We start from the raw sequence: 18,697 nt of genomic DNA, 5'->3' as shown, positions 1-18,697 counted from the left end.
TGTCACGGCATGTCTCAGCCATCACAGCTGTCACAGCGTGCCACAGTGTGTCTCATCCATCACAGTATGGCACAGAGTCTCAGTGTATGACAGCATGTCTCAGCTGCCACAGCACATCACAGTGTGTCACATCATGTCTCAGCTCTTCTCAGCTGTCACATCATGTCTCAGCTCTTCACAGCTGTCACATCGTGTCTCAGCTCTTCTCAGTTGTCACATCGTGTCTCAGCTCTTCTCAGCTGTCACATCATGTCTCAGCTCTTCTCAGTTGTCACATCGTGTCTCAGCTCTTCTCAGCTGTCACATCGTGTCTCAGCTCTTCTCAGGTGTCACATCATGTCACAGCCCTTCTCAGCTGTCACATCGTGTCTCAGCTCTTCTCAGCTGTCACGTCGTGTCTCAGCTCTTCTCAGCTGTCACGTCGTGTCTCAGCTCTTCTCAGCTGTCACGTCGTGTCTCAGCTCTTCTCAGCTGTCACGTCGTGTCTCAGCTCTTCTCAGCTGTCACGTCGTGTTTCAGCTCTTCACAGCTGTCACGTCGTGTCTCAGCTCTTCTCAGCACTTCTCAGCTGTCACATCATGTCTCAGCTCTTCTCAGCGGTCACATCGTGTCTCAGCTCTTCTCAGCTGCCACAGTGTGTCACAGTGCATTACAGTGTTTCTCAGCCGCCACAGCAAGTCAACATGTCACAATACCACTCTGCTGCCGCAGCACATCAGAGTGTCGCAGTGCATCTCAAAAGTCACAGTGTGTCTCAGCACTTATCAGCCGTCAGTGTGTTTCATCCATCACAGTGTGTCACCACTTCTCAGCCATCACAGCTGTCACAGCGTGCCACAGTGTGTCTCATCCATCACAATGTGGCAGAGTCTCAGCGTATGACAGCATGTCTCAGCGCTTCTCAGCCATTACAGCATATCACAGCACGTCTCAGCCGCCACAGCATGTCACAATGTGTCTCAGCTGCCACAGCACATCACAGCGTGTCACAGCATGTCTCAGCCATCACAGCTGTCACAGCGTGCCACAGTGTGTCTCATCCATCACAGTATGGTACAGAGTCTCAGTGTATGACAGCATGTCTCAGCTGCCACAGCACATCACAGTGTGTCACAGCATGTCTCAGCCACCACAGCAAGTCACAACATGTCTTAGCTGCCACATCACAGCGTCTCCACCACCACAGTGTGTCACAGCATGTCACAGCACACCACAGCGTGTCTCAGTTGCCACAGCAAGTCACATCATGTGACGTGTCTTAGCTGCCCCAGCACATCACAGCATGTCACAGCATGTCTCAGCCGCCACAGCAAGTCACAGCATGTCACAATACCTCTCAGCTGCCGCAGCACATCACAGAGTGCCACAATGCATCTCAACTGTCACAGTGCACTTATGTTTCAGCTGTTACAGTATGTCATCACTTCTCAGCCATCACAGCTGTCTCAGCGTGTCACAGTGATTCTCAGCCATTTCAGAGTGTCACAGTGCATTTCAGCCATCACAGCGCATTACAGTGCATATCAGCCGCTACAGCAAGTCACACCATGTCACAACATGTCTCAGCTGTCACAGTGCATCACAGCATTTCTCAGCTGCCACAGCAAGTCACAGTATGTCACAACGTGTCTCAGCTGCCACAGCACACCACAGCGTGTCACAGCAGGTCTCAGCTTTCACAGCACATCACAGCATTTCTCAGCTGCCACAACAAGTCACAGTATGTCACAACGTGTCTCAGCTGCCACAGCACATCACAGGGTGTCACAGCATGTCTCAGCTGTTTTAGTGCATCACAGCATGTCTCAGCTGTCACAGCGCATCACAGCATGTCGCAGCTGCCACAGCAAGTCACAGTATGTCACAGGGTGTCTCAGCTGCCATATCACACCACAGCGTGTCACAGCATGTCTCAGCTTTCACAGTACATCACAGCATTTCTCAGCTGCCACAGCAAGTCACAGTATGTCACAATGTGTCTCAGCTGCCACAGCACATCACAGGGTGTCACAGCATGTCTCAGCTGTCTTAGTGCATCACAGCATGTCTCAGCTGTCACAGCGCATCACAGCATGTCGCAGCTGTCACAGCGCATCACAGCATGTCGCAGCTGCCACAGCAAGTCACAGTATGTCACAACGTGTCTCAGCTGCCATAGCACACCACAGCGTGTCACAGCATGTCTCAGCTTTCACAGCACATCACAGCATTTCTCAGCTGCCACAGCAAGTCACAGTATGTCACAACGTGTCTCAGTCACCACAGTGCGTCACAGCATATCTCAGTGCTTCTCAGCCGTCACAGCTTGTCACAGCTGTCACAGTGAGCAAAAGTGTGTCTCAGCCATCACAGTGTGGCACAGCCATCGGCGTCCTTCATTTGTGGATGCCATGTTGATACAGAAGCCCAAAAAGGACAAATGTAGTCCACCTTTCATATTTTAGAGCACGACTGGAAGCTGTTTTTCCCCTAAACACTGTTGACTGTTTGCTAGCACAGGCTAACAAGTGTGAGATCCTCATTTCTGTGAAATGGAGAATCGTACAGATCACTTATCACAAAAGAAGCCAAGCTAGCGTGACTCTCCGTCACAAAAGAAGTGAAAACATGAAGGGAAACAAAATGGTGGACAGTAATGTGTAATGCAGTCTACAACCTCATCACTAGATGGCACTAAATCCTACACACTGTAGCTTTAACAGTGGCTGCATGAACATGCTAAGTACACATGCCAGTGCTAGCCTATGTTAGCATTTGGTTGCATGAATGTATTTGCTAAGTACACATACCAGTGCTAGCCTATGTTAGCATTTGGTTGCATGAACGTATATGCTGAGTACACATACCAGTGCTAGCCTATGTTAACATTTGGTTGCATGAAGGTATGCTAAGTACACATACTAGTGCTAGCCTATGTTAGCATTTAGTTGCATGAACGTATGCTAAGTACACATACTAGTGCTAGCCTATGTTAGCGTTTGGTTGCATGAACGTATATGCTGAGTACACATACCAGTGCTAGCCTATGTTAGCATTTGGTTGCATGAATGTATATGCTAAGTACACATGCTAATGCTGTGCCTGAAACATTCAAAGTTCAAGTTCAAAGTTCTTTATAAATTGTCTCTCTTAAGCTCCTGTCACAGTGGCGTATTTGTAGAGCTGTTCATTGCAGCGTTGTCTTTCATTTAAATACACCTGAAATACGCGTGTACTCAGCCTTTTTCTGTTTTTGTTCATATTTGCAACTGCGTGTGTTCGCTCTGTTCTCTACTGCATGGTGTGGTGCAGCTCAAAAACAGTCATTTAACATTATTATTATTATTTTTTTCTTTCTTTCTTTGTGTCCAGATGCTGAGTCTTGTGGTAAAGGCTGCCCTGAACAAAACGCTGTGACTCGTTAAACTTGGAGAGAGTGCTTTTATTGATAGCGCGCGCGGTTTCTCTCTCTGTCTCTGTGTCACATCGTAGACGATACGCTACAAATACACCACTGTGACAGGGGCATTAGCAGAAACAATGAAACAAGACCAACATTTAAAACAATAAAAAAACACAAAAAATAAATACAACCAACAATAACATAACCTTTAAAAGAGTGAAAATGGGCATAAAATCACTACAACCATCCAGCTATAAATTAAACAGCACAGCCACTTAAACAACTTAACCATTCAACCAGAAAGATGTGCAAAATTTAGCCTATGACAGAAAAGGCAAGAAAAAAGTGCAATTTTAAGCTTGTTAATTGATGAGCTTAATGGAAAACAGAACAAATTAATGTTTGTACTGGTTGCATTTGCACAGAGGAACGCGACACCTCCACCCTGATTTTAGCAGGGTGCAGAACATGTGAGCTGTCCGTTAAGATGTTTTTTGCTTGGTCAGAGAGTTCTTGCAGACTGGGAGGAGTGTGGCCCGTGATCCTACCCGCGGTTTTAATGAGGGAGTGGATCTGTGCTTTCAGTTTGACTGGAAGGTTCCCAGACCAGACGGCGATACAGTAGTATTGCAGACCCCAAATAAACGGAGTGTGTGCAGGAAGTGAAAACTGATGAATTCTGGTCCAGAAGTTACTGTTACTGTGGACACCAAGGTGCTTGGTCAACTGGTTAATTGTAAGGTTGTGTATGACGGCAGGGCTCTGGTCACCGGCTGATCTGGGTTCCAGCATCATCTCCACCGTCTTGTTCGTATTAATCTGGAGCCACAAACTCATCCACAGCGGCCATGTGGGAAGAAACATCAAGTGACCTGGAGAGTAGACTCAGAATGACAGTACCATCAGAAAACTTTGTGACCTCGGCTCTGCTCCTGCTGCAGACACTGAGGTTCGCTGGTGTTTCACAAACACTAATTATGGTTGCAGCTGTACGTTCTGTACGTTCTTCTCACATTCTCCAGTGTCATCAGACACTCTCATTTATTCTGTTCTTCTGAATGAAGTGAGAGTCATCGTGAAAAAACAAAAATCAAACAAACCGTTCACTTGCCTCGAAGCAGACGATCTGGATGTGCGTCATTCGAGGAGTGGTTATTGTAGCGGAGAGGAACGCAGCTTCTGCAAACGCACATCATTCTTCAGCTTTAGGTGCCAACGTCATGAAGTGTGTCAGCGAGCAGCGCACTTATCAGCGCAGACGAGGCTGCAGTCTGAGCAAACCACTGCACCGGCGTGCACGGCATGCACTTCACCAACAAACAACACAACACGTCCTGTTTTTGATGATTTATAATGGACTTTCCTGCAGGAAATAAAAATAACCATCCCTTAATTTGACCTATGGGTTAGACATAGGCAAACACTGAAGGTCAAAGGTCAGACATTATGTGCCACAGGGCTACATTTAGATTCAAATTCTGGAATTTACAATTCAGAATTTCTTTAATGATAAAAAAAATATATATATATATATATATATATATATATATATATATATATATATATATATATATATATATATATATATATATATATCAGGGGCTTCATGTACAAAGACTTGTGTGGATTTATTTATTTACACTCATCAAAAATATAAACGCAACACTTGGTTTTGCTCCCATTTTGTATGAGATGAACTCAAAGATCTAAAACTTTTTCTACATACACAATATCACCATTTCCCTCAAATATTGTTCACAAACCAGTCTAAATCTGTGATAGTGAGCACTTCTCCTTTGCTGAGATAATCCATCCCACCTCACAGGTGTGCCATATCAAGATGCTGATTAGACACCATGATTAGTGCACAGGTGTGCCTTAGACTGTCCACAATAAAAGGCCACTCTGAAAGGTGCAGTTTTATCACACAGCACAATGCCACAGATGTCGCAAGATTTGAGGGAGCGTGCAGTTGGCATGCTGACAGCAGGAATGTCAACCAGAGCTGTTGCTCGTGTATTGAATGTTCATTTCTCTACCATAAGCCGTCTCCAAAGGCGTTTCAGAGAATTTGGCAGTACATCCAACCAGCCTCACAACCGCAGACCACGTGTAACCACACCAGCCCAGGACCTCCACATCCAGCATGTTCACCTCCAAGATCGTCTGAGACCAGCCACTTGGACAGCTGCTGAAACAATCGGTTTGCATAACCAAAGAATTTCTGCACAAACTGTCAGAAACCGTCTCAGGGAAGCTCATCTGCATGCTCGTCGTCCTCAACGGGGTCTCGACCTGACTCCAGTTCGTCGTCGTAACCGACTTGAGTGGACAAATGCTCACTTTCGCTGGCGTTTGGCACGTTGGAGAGGTGTTCTCTTCACGGGTGAATCCCGGTTCACACTGTTCAGGGCAGATGGCAGACAGCGTGTGTGGCATCGTGTGGATGAGCGGTTTTCTGATGTCAATGTTGTGGATCGAGTGGCCCATGGTGGCGGTGGGGTTATGGTATGGGCAGGCGTCTGTTATGGACGAAGAACACAGGTACATTTTATTGATGGCATTTTGAATACACAGAGATACTGTGACGAGATCCTGAGGCCCATTGTTGTGCCATACATCCAAGAACATCACCTCATGTTGCAGCAGGATAATGCACGGCCCCATGTTGCAAGGATCTGTACACAATTCTTGGAAGCTGAAAATGTCCCAGTTCTTGCATGGCCGGCATACTCACCGGACATGTCACCCATTGAGCATGTTTGGGATGCTCTGGACCGGCGTATACGACAGCGTGTACCAGTTCCTGCCAATATCCAGCAACTTCGCACAGCCATTGAAGAGGAGTGGACCAACATTCCACAGGCCACAATTGACAACCTGATCAACTCTATGCGAAGGAGATGTGTTGCACTGCATGAGGCAAGTGGTGGTCACACCAGATACTGACTGGTATCCCCCCCCCCCCCCCCCCCCCAATAAAACAAAACTGCACCTTTCAGAGTGGCCTTTTATTGTGGACAGTCTAAGGCACACCTGTGCACTAATCATGGTGTCTAATCAGCATCTTGATATGGCACACCTGTGAGGTGGGATGGATTATCTCAGCAAAGGAGAAGTGCTCACTATCACAGATTTAGACTGGTTTGTGAACAATATTTGAGGGAAATGGTGATATTGTGTATGTGGAAAAGTTTTAGATCTTTGAGTTCATCTCATACAAAATGGGAGCAAAACCAAAAGTGTTGCGTTTATATTTTTGTTGAGTGTATTTATTTAAAAGAAACCGTACATATTAATGAATATGTAAATATGTCAGATTATAGCCATAGACTAATTTCCATCTGTAGTCCCTGTCAGACTGATGTAGAAATCAATAGAATAGTTTTCAATAAGAACACATGAAATGTCAGAGGAACGTACAGTACAATAACAGACTGCATTACACAGGGGTCACGACCTACTACAGCCACATGACACATGACTGGACAAGAGACAGGAGACAAGAGGACACAGGCACCGACTTGGTCAGAGCCTGAACGGGTCTCTTACACAAACTCAGGCAAAGGAGGGCACACAGATAAAAAAGAAACAAAAAAAAATACAAAATCACTGTAATTACAATTCAACTGGAATATGTGAATTAAATTGCAAGTCTAATTTCATACATTTGTATATTTTAAAAACGCAACTGTATAAACAATAACAGTAACTTATAAAGTGATGTAGTACATTACACATTCCCTACGGTTCTTCTTAGTTTCTACAACTGAGTTCATGAGGTTCACATTTTTGATTTGACCTGAGCTCCTCCTTTAAGTGACTTTTGAAAGTTTTAAAGTTTGGGGCTTCCCTCACTGTAGTTGGCAAAGCGTTCCATTGGACACCACCTTTGTAGGACAGAACATTTTGTGCAAAAGCTGTTTTTCTCACAGACACCTCACCGTCCCCTCTACTCACAGCCCTGGTGACCCTCGACCAGGTGTTCTATATTTAATATAGTTTGTAAGAGGTGGAGCAGCCGACTGAAACATGGCGTACGCCAAAACCCAGAAACTGGCATAAACACAAAAATAGGCATGTGTAGGCATGGATCCACACATGTTCCGTTTGTACATCCCACTGAGCGTGGAACCAAACTCCTCCTTGGCCACGCCCCATTTAAATATGCAATTTCATGTAAACAGGCCCTTAGAGCTGGGATTCCCCACAACGTCACATCAGACAGCATGAACACATGAAAGAAATGATACTGTGGATGACTGGACATGACGTGGAGACACGTAGGGACAGTTTATTCAGTACACTGTTAAACGGATTAATCAAGAAACTGGAAAAATGTTTGTGGAGCGTGAGTGTGTGCGTTTAAGGCCGACATGCAGAACAGCACACACACACTGACGTTAAACAGGTGAGACGCGCCTCTGCTGACAGTGTGACATCACAATTTACACACACGTTTATTGACACATACTGAACACAGGAAGCTCACCATCAAACAAAAATAAAGACATTAATAATAATAATCAAAACCTATTTGAATGTGCACAGATGTGTCTGTAAATTGCACAAATACACTATTTGCACAGCAAGCAGCTACTGAATTGCCCCTTGTGGGATTAATAAAGTTGTTTGATTGATTGAGTAGGTGCCATTGTGCACCGTGACAAAAACCAGCCTGATGCGCACTTGTGCATCACATATGATTTGAACATGTGTGCAGTCAACAGCTCCGATTACATGGAAACCGGCGCTCGCTGCAAAATGTGCTGTAATGTTGGAATGTACCTGGATGACATTCAGATGATTGTGTTCCGCTCAGCTCAGTGTTGACTGGCACACTGCTGACTGATCAGCCAGCTCCCACTGCAGTGCCCCTGTTGTTATGTGGGCCGCTGAAGAGGAGGTACTGCTGGCCCACCACCACCAGAGGGCGCCCTGCTTGGAGTGCGGGCTCCAAGCACGAGAGGGCGCCAGACCCAGAAGAAGTGACAGCTGTCATTCATCCTCTGCACCAGCTGTCACTCGTTCATCATCATCATCATCATCATCACCATAAAGGCCGGACTGCAACTCCACCTCCTCGCCGAGAAATCGACTACTGAAGAGGTAATTTCTCTGCTGACTCATACGTTGTGTAATAATCTGAACTTCTGTTGCAGCCGTTTTCCTGGTGTTTTCCTTATCTGTGGGACTGGCATTTGGTGTGACAGCGATGGCTTCGCCTCACACCCCAAACCAGATAAGTGGTTAATCAGGAGCTGCACGAGTGTGTGATTGGAGGTGGAGGTGCTCCCTCCTAACTGTGTGCAGACTGTGGATTACTGAGTGTGCGGACTCACACTCATTCATCTTGTCTCTGCTTTCTGCCAGCAGTACCAGGGTCGACAGCCGAAGATAGAGGCCACCTGGGGACTCGGGACTTGGCGGCTCCGGTGTTCTTCAGACCGTTGGTGGTGGAAGCTGTGTGGGACGCGGCTTCTCTCTCGTCGGGGGTCTTCTATCTTCGAGCCTGCCCACACGTCACCTGGTGTCAATTGACTTTGCAAATTTTGTGTACTTTAGTTGTGTATTATCACAACATTAAATTGTTACTTTTTGGCTTATTCATTGTCCGTTCATTTGTGCCCCCTGTTGTGGGTCCGTGCTACGACACCTTCCCAACACCTGTTGCCAGGATGCCCTGCATGGTCAGCACTTGTGTAGGCTCAGATGACCCCTGTCTCCTCGCTGCATTGCACTGTGGGCTGGCCGCAGTTCTGAGCACAAGTCAAGTAACTGTGGCCTCTAATCAAAACCAGTTTATGAGCCAATTATCCTCATTTCCAAGAAAGTCCTCATGTTCCCTGAATACTCGCTCACATTGAGTTGCACCATTTGTAAGGTCCTCTAACAACGCTAACGCACCCACTGTTAGTGACATTTTACACGGCACTTTGCACGTGTTTTTATATCCACCCATATAACTGCAAACTCGTGGGTGTGTTAGTTGGTCATCAGTGTGTCTCTGATGTGCACGTCACTCTGATGACTTCATGTTTTTACACTAACGGTTCCCAGCATCACCTCTACGTGTCTGCAGAGGAACAACACATGCGTACGCCAGCCAGGATTATTGTGTGATGCACATTTCCATGCTCACATCATTTTTGATACATCTGAACGTTGACACCACGTTTTTATGCGTACGCAGCCTTTGAACACGAGGCCCTGATTATTACAAAACCTCCCTGTTTCAAAGTGTTGATGACAAACACGGAGCTGTGCAGAAGTTTCAGGCGTCTTCACAGTGACGTTCCTGATGATGTGTAGATCAGAACGAGGCCTAGAGTGAGCCTGGGACTGTCCCGTCCACCGTGTGGACGCTGTCTCTTCATGTTGTCGTGCTGCTCACAGACTGTGTGCAGGTGCAGAGCCAGAGGGGTGGGAGAGCCCCCCTTTCCCCAAATCCTGAGAGTAAGGTCCACAATTAAAGACTTTTTTCACATAATAGAAATACTACTACCATTATTATTACTGCCACTACTACTACTAATAATAATAATAACCAGCATTCCACTATAAACAAAAAAGTCTGATTTTTTTTTTCTTCAAACAGTAGACAGTCACTCATAGTGGATGTTGTGGTTTTTGACTTAGGATTTCTGATATTTTTAAGAATAAATTAATGCAGTTTGAACCATTTTGACTCTGAAACCAAGTTTGGTTTTGGCTGATTTATTGTTAATATGATGAATTTTAAAAATGAACTCACTGTGGTGGACATAGTTCTTTTTATTTCTTCTTATTCAGCTGGTAACTGAACAGCACCTGAAAATACAGAATTTGACATCCATGAATATTGTAATTATTCCTTATTTACACGTGTTGTTGTCCCAAACATGTCTGGAAAAGGCCGGTTGTTTTTATGATGAGGGCGTTTGGTTTGCTGCTCTGTTTTGGAACATGTGCGCCACATGTCTGCATCTGTAAAATAAGAAAGAAAAGACAAAAGATTGAAAAGAAACATTTGTGCAGTTTTTCTGTTCTTTTTGTTTTATTTTTCACAGGGGCAGACCCCCCCCCAGCTTTCATGGACCAAAAAAGCCACTGAATGTTGTTTCTGAACCTTCTATTCAGCAACAACTGATTCAGCTCGATACCTTCATTCCAGACCACGATTCAGCAGCCTGCAGCAGGATGTTCATCTTCATCTTTACAAACTTACAGACGTCTGACACTGAACTTTTAAGAATTGTAAAATAACTTTTTGTTTTTGCATAACTGAGCTGCTGATGAGGCTTCAGGCTCAACATCCTGTTTTTGTTGTTTTTACATTAACAGTTTTACCATTCATCAATAATTTAACCGGCGTACCTGATGAGATCTTTGACGGCTGAGGTTGAAACACGATGATGATTGACCTGTTATGTGTTGCGTGCATGTCTGCAGGATGCGTGCACGCTGAGACGGGTTAGACTCTGGACTACAGCACTGACGAAACAGATGAATAATTAAACCACAAACCAGAATAAATAAATGTTAGTGCACGTGCACACACGGCTCTCAGGAAACACCACACCCAGAACTTTGTGATGTCATAGGGAGAAACAGTCAAAAACATGTCACCCCAGCATTATTTCTCTGCACTCTCTTTTAAAAATGCACGAGAAGATGAGCCGCTGATACCTGAGTTAATGGGATTGATGCTGGATGTTATTGGGTGATGTTGATTAGATTTCAGCCTGTCATCATCTACGCGTGGTCATTTGAGAGGATAATGCAGGAGATGATCTCTGCTGAGTTCTGGACCACAGACTGAAGAGGAGACCACGTTTGAACTAACAGTCTTTTTCAAGACTTTTTTACTTTTTTTTTTTTTTACTTTTTTACTGTGCTCCAACGCCTAAGGAAGACCTCTAACGGTCGAAACATCGCGACGGAGCACTTTTTTATCAGCTAACTTTCATCAGCGTTGGCAAGCTAACTAGCTTGCTAACGCTTTCGTTTTTATTTTATTTTTTTTAGCACTGTTGTCGTGCGTTGCCTGTGCTGCTTCATGGCCTGTTTGGTGCCTTGATTGGGGCACTCCTTCTGCTGAATCACCTTTAAATTATTTACACATTATTCACTTTGTGTGTTTTTAGGAATCCGCTAGGTTGCGTAGCTACTAGCTCTTAGCCGATTTAGCATGGCGGCTTCTCCTGTCTCTCCCGTACTTTTCTGCTCTGGGTGTGAAATGTTTAGTTATTCCTCGGCCTCGTTTAGCAGTAACGGTACTTGTAATAAGTGCAGCTTATTCGTAGCTTTGGAGGCCAGGCTGGGCGAATTGGAGACTCGGCTCCGCACCGTGGAAAATTCTACAGCTAGCCAGGCCCCTGTAGTCGGTGCGGACCAAGGTAGCTTAGCCGCCGTTAGTTCCCCCCTGGCAGATCCTGAGCAGCCGGGAAAGCAGGCTGACTGGGTGACTGTGAGGAGGAAACGTAGCCCTAAACAGAAGCCCCGTGTACACTGTCAACCCGTTCACATCTCTAACCGTTTTTCCCCACTCGACGATACACTCGCCGAGGATCAAACTCTGGTTATTGGCGACTCTGTTTTGAGAAATGTGAAGTTAGCGACACCAGCAACCATTGTCAATTGTCTTCCGGGGGCCAGAGCAGGCGACATCGAAGGACATTTGAAATTGCTGGCTAAGGCTAAGTATAAATTTGGTAAGATTGTAATTCACGTCGGCAGTAATGACACTCGGTTACGCCAATCGGAGGTCACTAAAATTAACATTAAATCGGTGTGTAACTTTGCAAAAACAATGTCGGACTCTGTAGTTTTCTCTGGGCCCCTCCCCAGTCGGACCGGGAGTGACATGTTTAGCCGCATGTTCTCCTTGAATTGCTGGCTGTCTGAGTGGTGTCCAAAAAATGAGGTGGGCTTTATTGATAATTGGCAAAGCTTCTGGGGAAAACCTGGTCTTGTTAGGAGAGACGGCATCCATCCCACTTTGGATGGAGCAGCTCTCATTTCTAGAAATCTGGCCAATTTCTTGGATCCTCCAAACTGTGACTGTCCAGCGTTGGGACCAGGAAGCAGAGTTGTGGTCTTATACACCTCTCTGCAGCTTCTCTCCCCCTGCCATCCCCTCATTACCCCATCCCCGTAGAGACGGTGCCTGCTCCCAGACCACCAACAACCAGCAAAAATCTATTTAAGCAAAAAAATTCAAAAAGAAAAAATAATATAGCACCTTCAATTGCACCACAGACTAAAACAGTTAAATGTGGTCTATTAAACATTAGGTCTCTCTCTTCTAAGTCCCTGTTGGTAAATGATATAATAATTGATCAACGTATTGATTTATTCTGCCTTACAGAAACCTGGTTACAGCAGGATGAATATGTTAGTTTAAATGAGTCAACACCCCCGAGTCACACTAACTGTCAGAATGCTCGTAGCACGGGCCGAGGCGGAGGATTAGCAGCAATCTTCCATTCCAGCTTATTAATTAATCAAAAACCTAGACAGAGCTTTAATTCATTTGAAAGCTTGTCTCTTAGTCTTGTCCATCCAAATTGGAAGTCCCAAAAACCAGTTTTATTTGTTATTATCTATCGTCCACCTGGTCGTTACTGTGAGTTTCTCTGTGAATTTTCAGACCTTTTGTCTGACTTAGTGCTTAGCTCAGATAAGATAATTATAGTGGGCGATTTTAACATCCACACAGATGCTGAGAATGACAGCCTCAACACTGCATTTAATCTATTATTAGACTCTATTGGCTTTGCTCAAAAAGTAAATGAGTCCACCCACCACTTAATCATATCTTAGATCTTGTTCTGACTTATGGTATGGAAATAGAAGACTTAACAGTATTCCCTGAAAAACTCCCTTCTGTCTGATCATTTCTTATAACATTTACATTTACCCTGATGGACTACCCTGCAGTGGGGAATAAGTTTCATTACACTAGAAGTCTTTCAGAAAGCGCTGTAACTAGGTTTAAGGATATGATTCCTTCTTTATGTTCTCTAATGTCATATACCAACACAGAGCAGAGTAGCTACCTAAACTCTGTAAGGGAGTTAGAGTATCTCGTCAATAGTTTTACATCCTCTTTGAAGACAACTTTGGATGCTGTAGCTCCTCTGAAAAAGAGAGCTTTAAATCAGAAGTGTCTGACTCCGTGGTATAACTCACAAACTCGTAGCTAAAGCAGATAACCCGTAAGTTGGAGAGGAAATGGCGTCTCACTAATTTAGAAGATCTTCACTTAGCCTGGAAAAAGAGTTTGTTGCTCTATAAAAAAGCCCTCCGTAAAGCTAGGACATCTTTCTACTCATCACTAATTGAAGAAAATAAGAATAACCTCAGGTTTCTTTTCAGCACTGTAGCCAGGCTGACAAAGAGTCAGAGCTCTATTGAGCTGAGTATTCCATTAACTTTAACTAGTAATGACTTCATGACTTTCTTTGTTAACAAAATTTTGACTATTAGAGAAAAAATTACTCATAACCATCCCAAAGATGTATCGTTATCTTTGGCTGCTTTCAGTGATGCCGGTATTTGGTTAGACTCTTTCTCTCCGATTGTTCTGTCTGAGTTATTTTCATTAGTTACTTCATCCAAACCATCAACATGTTTATTAGACCCCATTCCTGCCAGGCTGCTCAAGGAAGTCCTACCATTATTTAATGCTTCAATCTTAAATATGATCAATCTATCTTTGTTAGTTGGTTATGTACCACAGGCCTTTAAGGTGGCAGTAATTAAACCATTACTTAAAAAGCCATCACTTGACCCAGCTATCTTAGCTAATTATAGGCCAATCTCCAACCTTCCTTTTCTCTCAAAGATTCTTGAGAGGGTAGTTGTAAAACAGCTAACTGTTCACCTGCAGAGGAATGGTCTATTTGAAGAGGTTCAGTCAGGTTTTAGAATTCATCATAGTACAGAAACAGCATTAGTGAAGGTTACAAATGATCTTCTTATGGCTTCGGACAGTGGACTTATCTCTGTGCTTGTTCTGTTGGACCTCAGTGCTGCTTTTGATACTGTTGACCATAAAATTCTATTACAGAGATTAGAGCATGTCATAGGTATTAAAGGCACTGCGCTGCGGTGGTTTGAATCATATTTGTCTAATAGATTACAGTTTGTTCATGTAAATGGGGAATCTTCTTCACAGACTAAAGTTAATTATGGAGTTCCACAAGGTTCTGTGCTGGGACCAATTTTATTCACTTTATACATGCTTCCCTTAGGCAGTATTATTAGACGGTATTGCTTAAATTTTCATTGTTACGCAGATGATACCCAGCTTTATCTATCCATGAAGCCAGAGGACACACACCAATTAGCTAAACTGCAGGATTGTCTTACAGACATAAAGACATGGATGACCTCTAATTTCCTGCTTTTAAACTCAGATAAAACTGAAGTTATTGTACTTGGCCCCACAAATCTTAGAAGCATGGTGTCTAACCAGATCGTTACTCTGGATGGCATTTCCCTGATCTCTAGTAATACTGTGAGAAATCTTGGAGTCATTTTTGATCAGGATATGTCATTCAAAGCGCATATTAAACAAATATGTAGGACTGCCTTTTTGCATTTACGCAATATCTCTAAAATCAGAAAGGTCTTGTCTCAGAGTGATGCTGAAAAACTAATTCATGCATTTATTTCCTCTAGGCTGGACTATTGTAATTCATTATTATCAGGTTGTCCTAAAAGTTCCCTAAAAAGCCTTCAGTTGGTTCAGAATGCTGCAGCTAGAGTACTGACGGGGACTAGCAGGAGAGAGCATATCTCACCCGTGTTGGCCTCTCTTCATTGGCTTCCTGTTAATTCTAGAATAGAATTTAAAATTCTTCTTCTTACTTATAAGGTTTTGAATAATCAGGTCCCCATCTTATCTTAGGGACCTCGTAGTACCATATTACCCCATTAGAGCGCTTCGCTCTCAGACTGCGGGCTTACTTGTAGTTCCTAGGGTTTGTAAGAGTAGAATGGGAGGCAGAGCCTTCAGCTTTCAGGCTCCTCTCCTGTGGAACCAGCTCCCATTCAGATCAGGGAGACAGATACCCTCTCTACTTTTAAGATTAGGCTTAAAACTTTCCTTTCGCTAAGGCTTATAGCTAGGGCTGGATCGGGTGACCCTGGACCCATCCCTTGGTTATGCTGCTTTAGACGTAGATTGTGGGGGGGTTCCCATGATGCACTGTTTCTTTCTCTTTTTGCTCCGTATGCATCACTCTGCATTAATCATTAGTGATCGATCTCTGCCCCCTTCACGGCATGTCTTTTTCCTGGTTTTTTCCCTCAGCCCCAACCAGTCTCAGCAGAAGACTGCCCCTCCCTGAGCCTGGTTCTGCTGGAGGTTTCTTCCTGTTAAAAGGGAGTTTTTCCTTCCCACTGTGGCCAAGTGCTTGCTCATAGGGGGTCGTTTTGACCGTTGGGGTTTTTCATAATTATTGTATGGCCTTGCCTTACAATATGGAGCGCCTTGGGGCAACTGTTTGTTGTGATTTGGCGCTATATAAGAAAAAAAAAAGTTAAAAAGTTAAGTTTGGTGCAGATCTGATTAAGGGGATGAATCCAGGGGTTTTTTTTCTCTCCCACTTTCTTTAAAATTGCAAGATGAGATGATTAAGAGATTTCCCTCAAGTTCTCTGAAATCAATAAGTAGACCAGCATGAAAATCAATCAGGTGTTCACATTATGAAACATTTAATTTGGTGCAGATCTCAGTTTAGAGATCAGGATTTTATGGATGGAAATAAGAATTTCAAAGGGGTGTATTTTTATTGGGCGAGTGAACGTGAGCAGACGGGGTTCAGGTCCACTGACTTACTACATAACGTAGTTCAAATTTTGCCATCGGAGGACGGGCGCACTGGTGGCGCCCCCTGCAGAGAGGGTAGAGTAGCTTGGCAGAGTTGATCACCGACTCAACGTCACGTGACGTAGCTGCTATAAAGTCTACTGGTGCGTGGTTCTGACAGCTTGGACGTATTTCAGGATCCAGAGGAGGTGGTGCGTCCAGTCAGATCTCCAGCGGAGGCTGGTGGAGGTGAACGGCGCAGTAATGGCGTACTAGCAGAGGTGACCTACTGGTAGTGGAGCTCAATCTTACTGGTATTTTGTCATGAACATAGAACATTTTTCTGGGACTGTAACAAACATCAGCGCTGTCTGACTGACGCGGCGGCTGATGGTCAGAGTGTGAACGCACCGTTAGAAACCTGCAACTCTCATTTGACATATTCTGTGTGATACAAACCTCATTGTTTCATGATTCTGTTTGTTTGCATGCAGAATGAGGAAGAAAGTAGAATTTCATTTTTCACAGGTGATGAAAACCTGTGCTTGGTGCTGTGGAGGTGTGTGACCTCCATCCACTTCCTGTTGTTTATTTAATTTTTTGAGTTTTTAGATATAAACAGATTCGGGTTTGATGGTCCAACATGTCTGGCCCTCATTTGGTACCTTGGAGAACTCCAGCGTCTGATCAAACCGTGCGAGTCCAGTCAGTCGCGGTTGGTGCTGAAGTCTGTGTTCTGTCTGTTGTGTCATCGTCACCTGTTGTTTTTATTCTGTATGTGCGATGCTGTAAATGGGCTCCGTGCACATGGGTTATAAACATGTCGCCTGTTTGTTTATGGCCCAGCGTGCGTCTCCAGACCCTCCAGTCTCCTCTTCCTCAGTGGGGGCGCAGATTTAACTTTTTTCTTTTTTGTCTTTTAAACTTGTTCTTTGTCAAACACGGCACTTGCTGCAGGGTGAAAGGTCGACCGTCTGCTGAGGCTGCAGATGACTGTATGTGTTCCTGGTGCAGCGCACCGCTGCCTTCACCGCTGCAAACAGGCACTGCCCAATCAAATTTCTTCAACTTTTATATTGTAGTAACAAGTCACAAAGATGATTCAGAGTAAAAGTAAACATTTTATTGAGGAAATGTAGTGAAGTAAAAGTTAAAGTCGCCAGAAATGTAAATAACGAAGTAAAGTACAGATACGTGACCCGGTTTGACTCCTGTTAGACAGTAACTTAGTCAGAAGAAGTGCAGTTAAACAACAATTTACACTGAACAAAATATAAAGTAACACTTTTGTTTTTGCTCCGATTTTTCATGAGCTGCTATTTTAATATTTTGAAGGGACTGAGCTGTAACAGAGTAAAAACTGTAAAAGCACAAAAGTTTATTTAAATACCACAAACAATAGAGTCCAGTTTGACAGGCCGCGGCCAAGACAGGGTCTGTCTGAGCAGTGGTCTGTGTGAGCCACAGTCTGTGTGAGCCACAGTCTGTGTGAGCCACAGTCTATCTAAACCGCAGTCTGTGTGAGCCACAGTCTGTCTAAACTGTGGTCTGTCTGAGCTGCGGTCTGTGTGAGCTGCAGTCTGTGTGAGCCACGGTCTGTCTAAACCGTGGTCTGTCTGAGCCGCAGTCTGTGTGAGCCACAGTCTGTCTAAACCGCGGTCTGTGTGAGCCACAGTCTGTCTAAACCGCAGTCTGTGTGAGCCGGAGTCTGTCTAAACCGCAGTCTGTCTAAACCATGGTCTGTGTGAGCCACGGTCTGTGTGAGCCACAATCTGTCTAAACCGTGGTCTGTGTGAGCCATGGTCTGTGTGAGCCGGTTCTGCCTGAGCCACGGCCTGTGTGAGCCACAGTCTGTCTAAACTGTGGTCTGTGTGAGCCACGGTCTGTGTGAGCCACGGTCTGTGTGAGCCGGTTCTGCGTGAGCCAAAGTCTGTGTGAGCCGGTTCTGCCTGAGCCACGGCCTGTGTGAGCCACGGTCTGTCTGAGCCACAGTCTGTCTAAACCGTGGTCTGTGTGAGCCACGGTCTGTGTGAGCCACGGTCTGCCTGAGCCACGGTCTGTCTGAGCTGCGGTCTCTTTGAGCCACCTGTCTGTGTGAGCCGGGGTCTGTGTGAGCCGGGGTCTGTGTGAGCCGGGGTCTGCCTGAGCCGGGGTCTGCCTGAGCCGGGGTTTGCCTGAGCCGGGGTTTGCCTGAGCCGGGGTCTGTCTGAGCCGGGGTCTGTAAGAGCCGGTGTCTGTGTGAGCCACGGTCTGTGTGAGCCGGGGTCTGTCTGAGCCACGGTCTGTGTGAGCCGGGGTCTGTCTGAGCCGGGGTCTGCGTGAGCCGGGGTCTGCCTGAGCCGGGGTCTGTCTGAGCCGGGGTCTGCGTGAGCCGGGGTCTGTCTGAGCCACGGTCTGTGTGAGCCGGGGTCTGTCTGAGCCACGGTCTGTGTGAGCCGGGGTCTGTCTGAGCCGGGGTCTGTCTGAGCCGGTGTCTGTCTGAGCCACGGTCTGTGTGAGCCGGGGTCTGTCTGAGC

The sequence above is a fragment of the Thalassophryne amazonica genome, chromosome 18 (assembly GCF_902500255.1).
Source record: "Thalassophryne amazonica chromosome 18, fThaAma1.1, whole genome shotgun sequence".
NCBI classification, from domain to species: domain Eukaryota; kingdom Metazoa; phylum Chordata; class Actinopteri; order Batrachoidiformes; family Batrachoididae; genus Thalassophryne; species Thalassophryne amazonica.
This window is presented reverse-complemented; position numbering follows the sequence as displayed.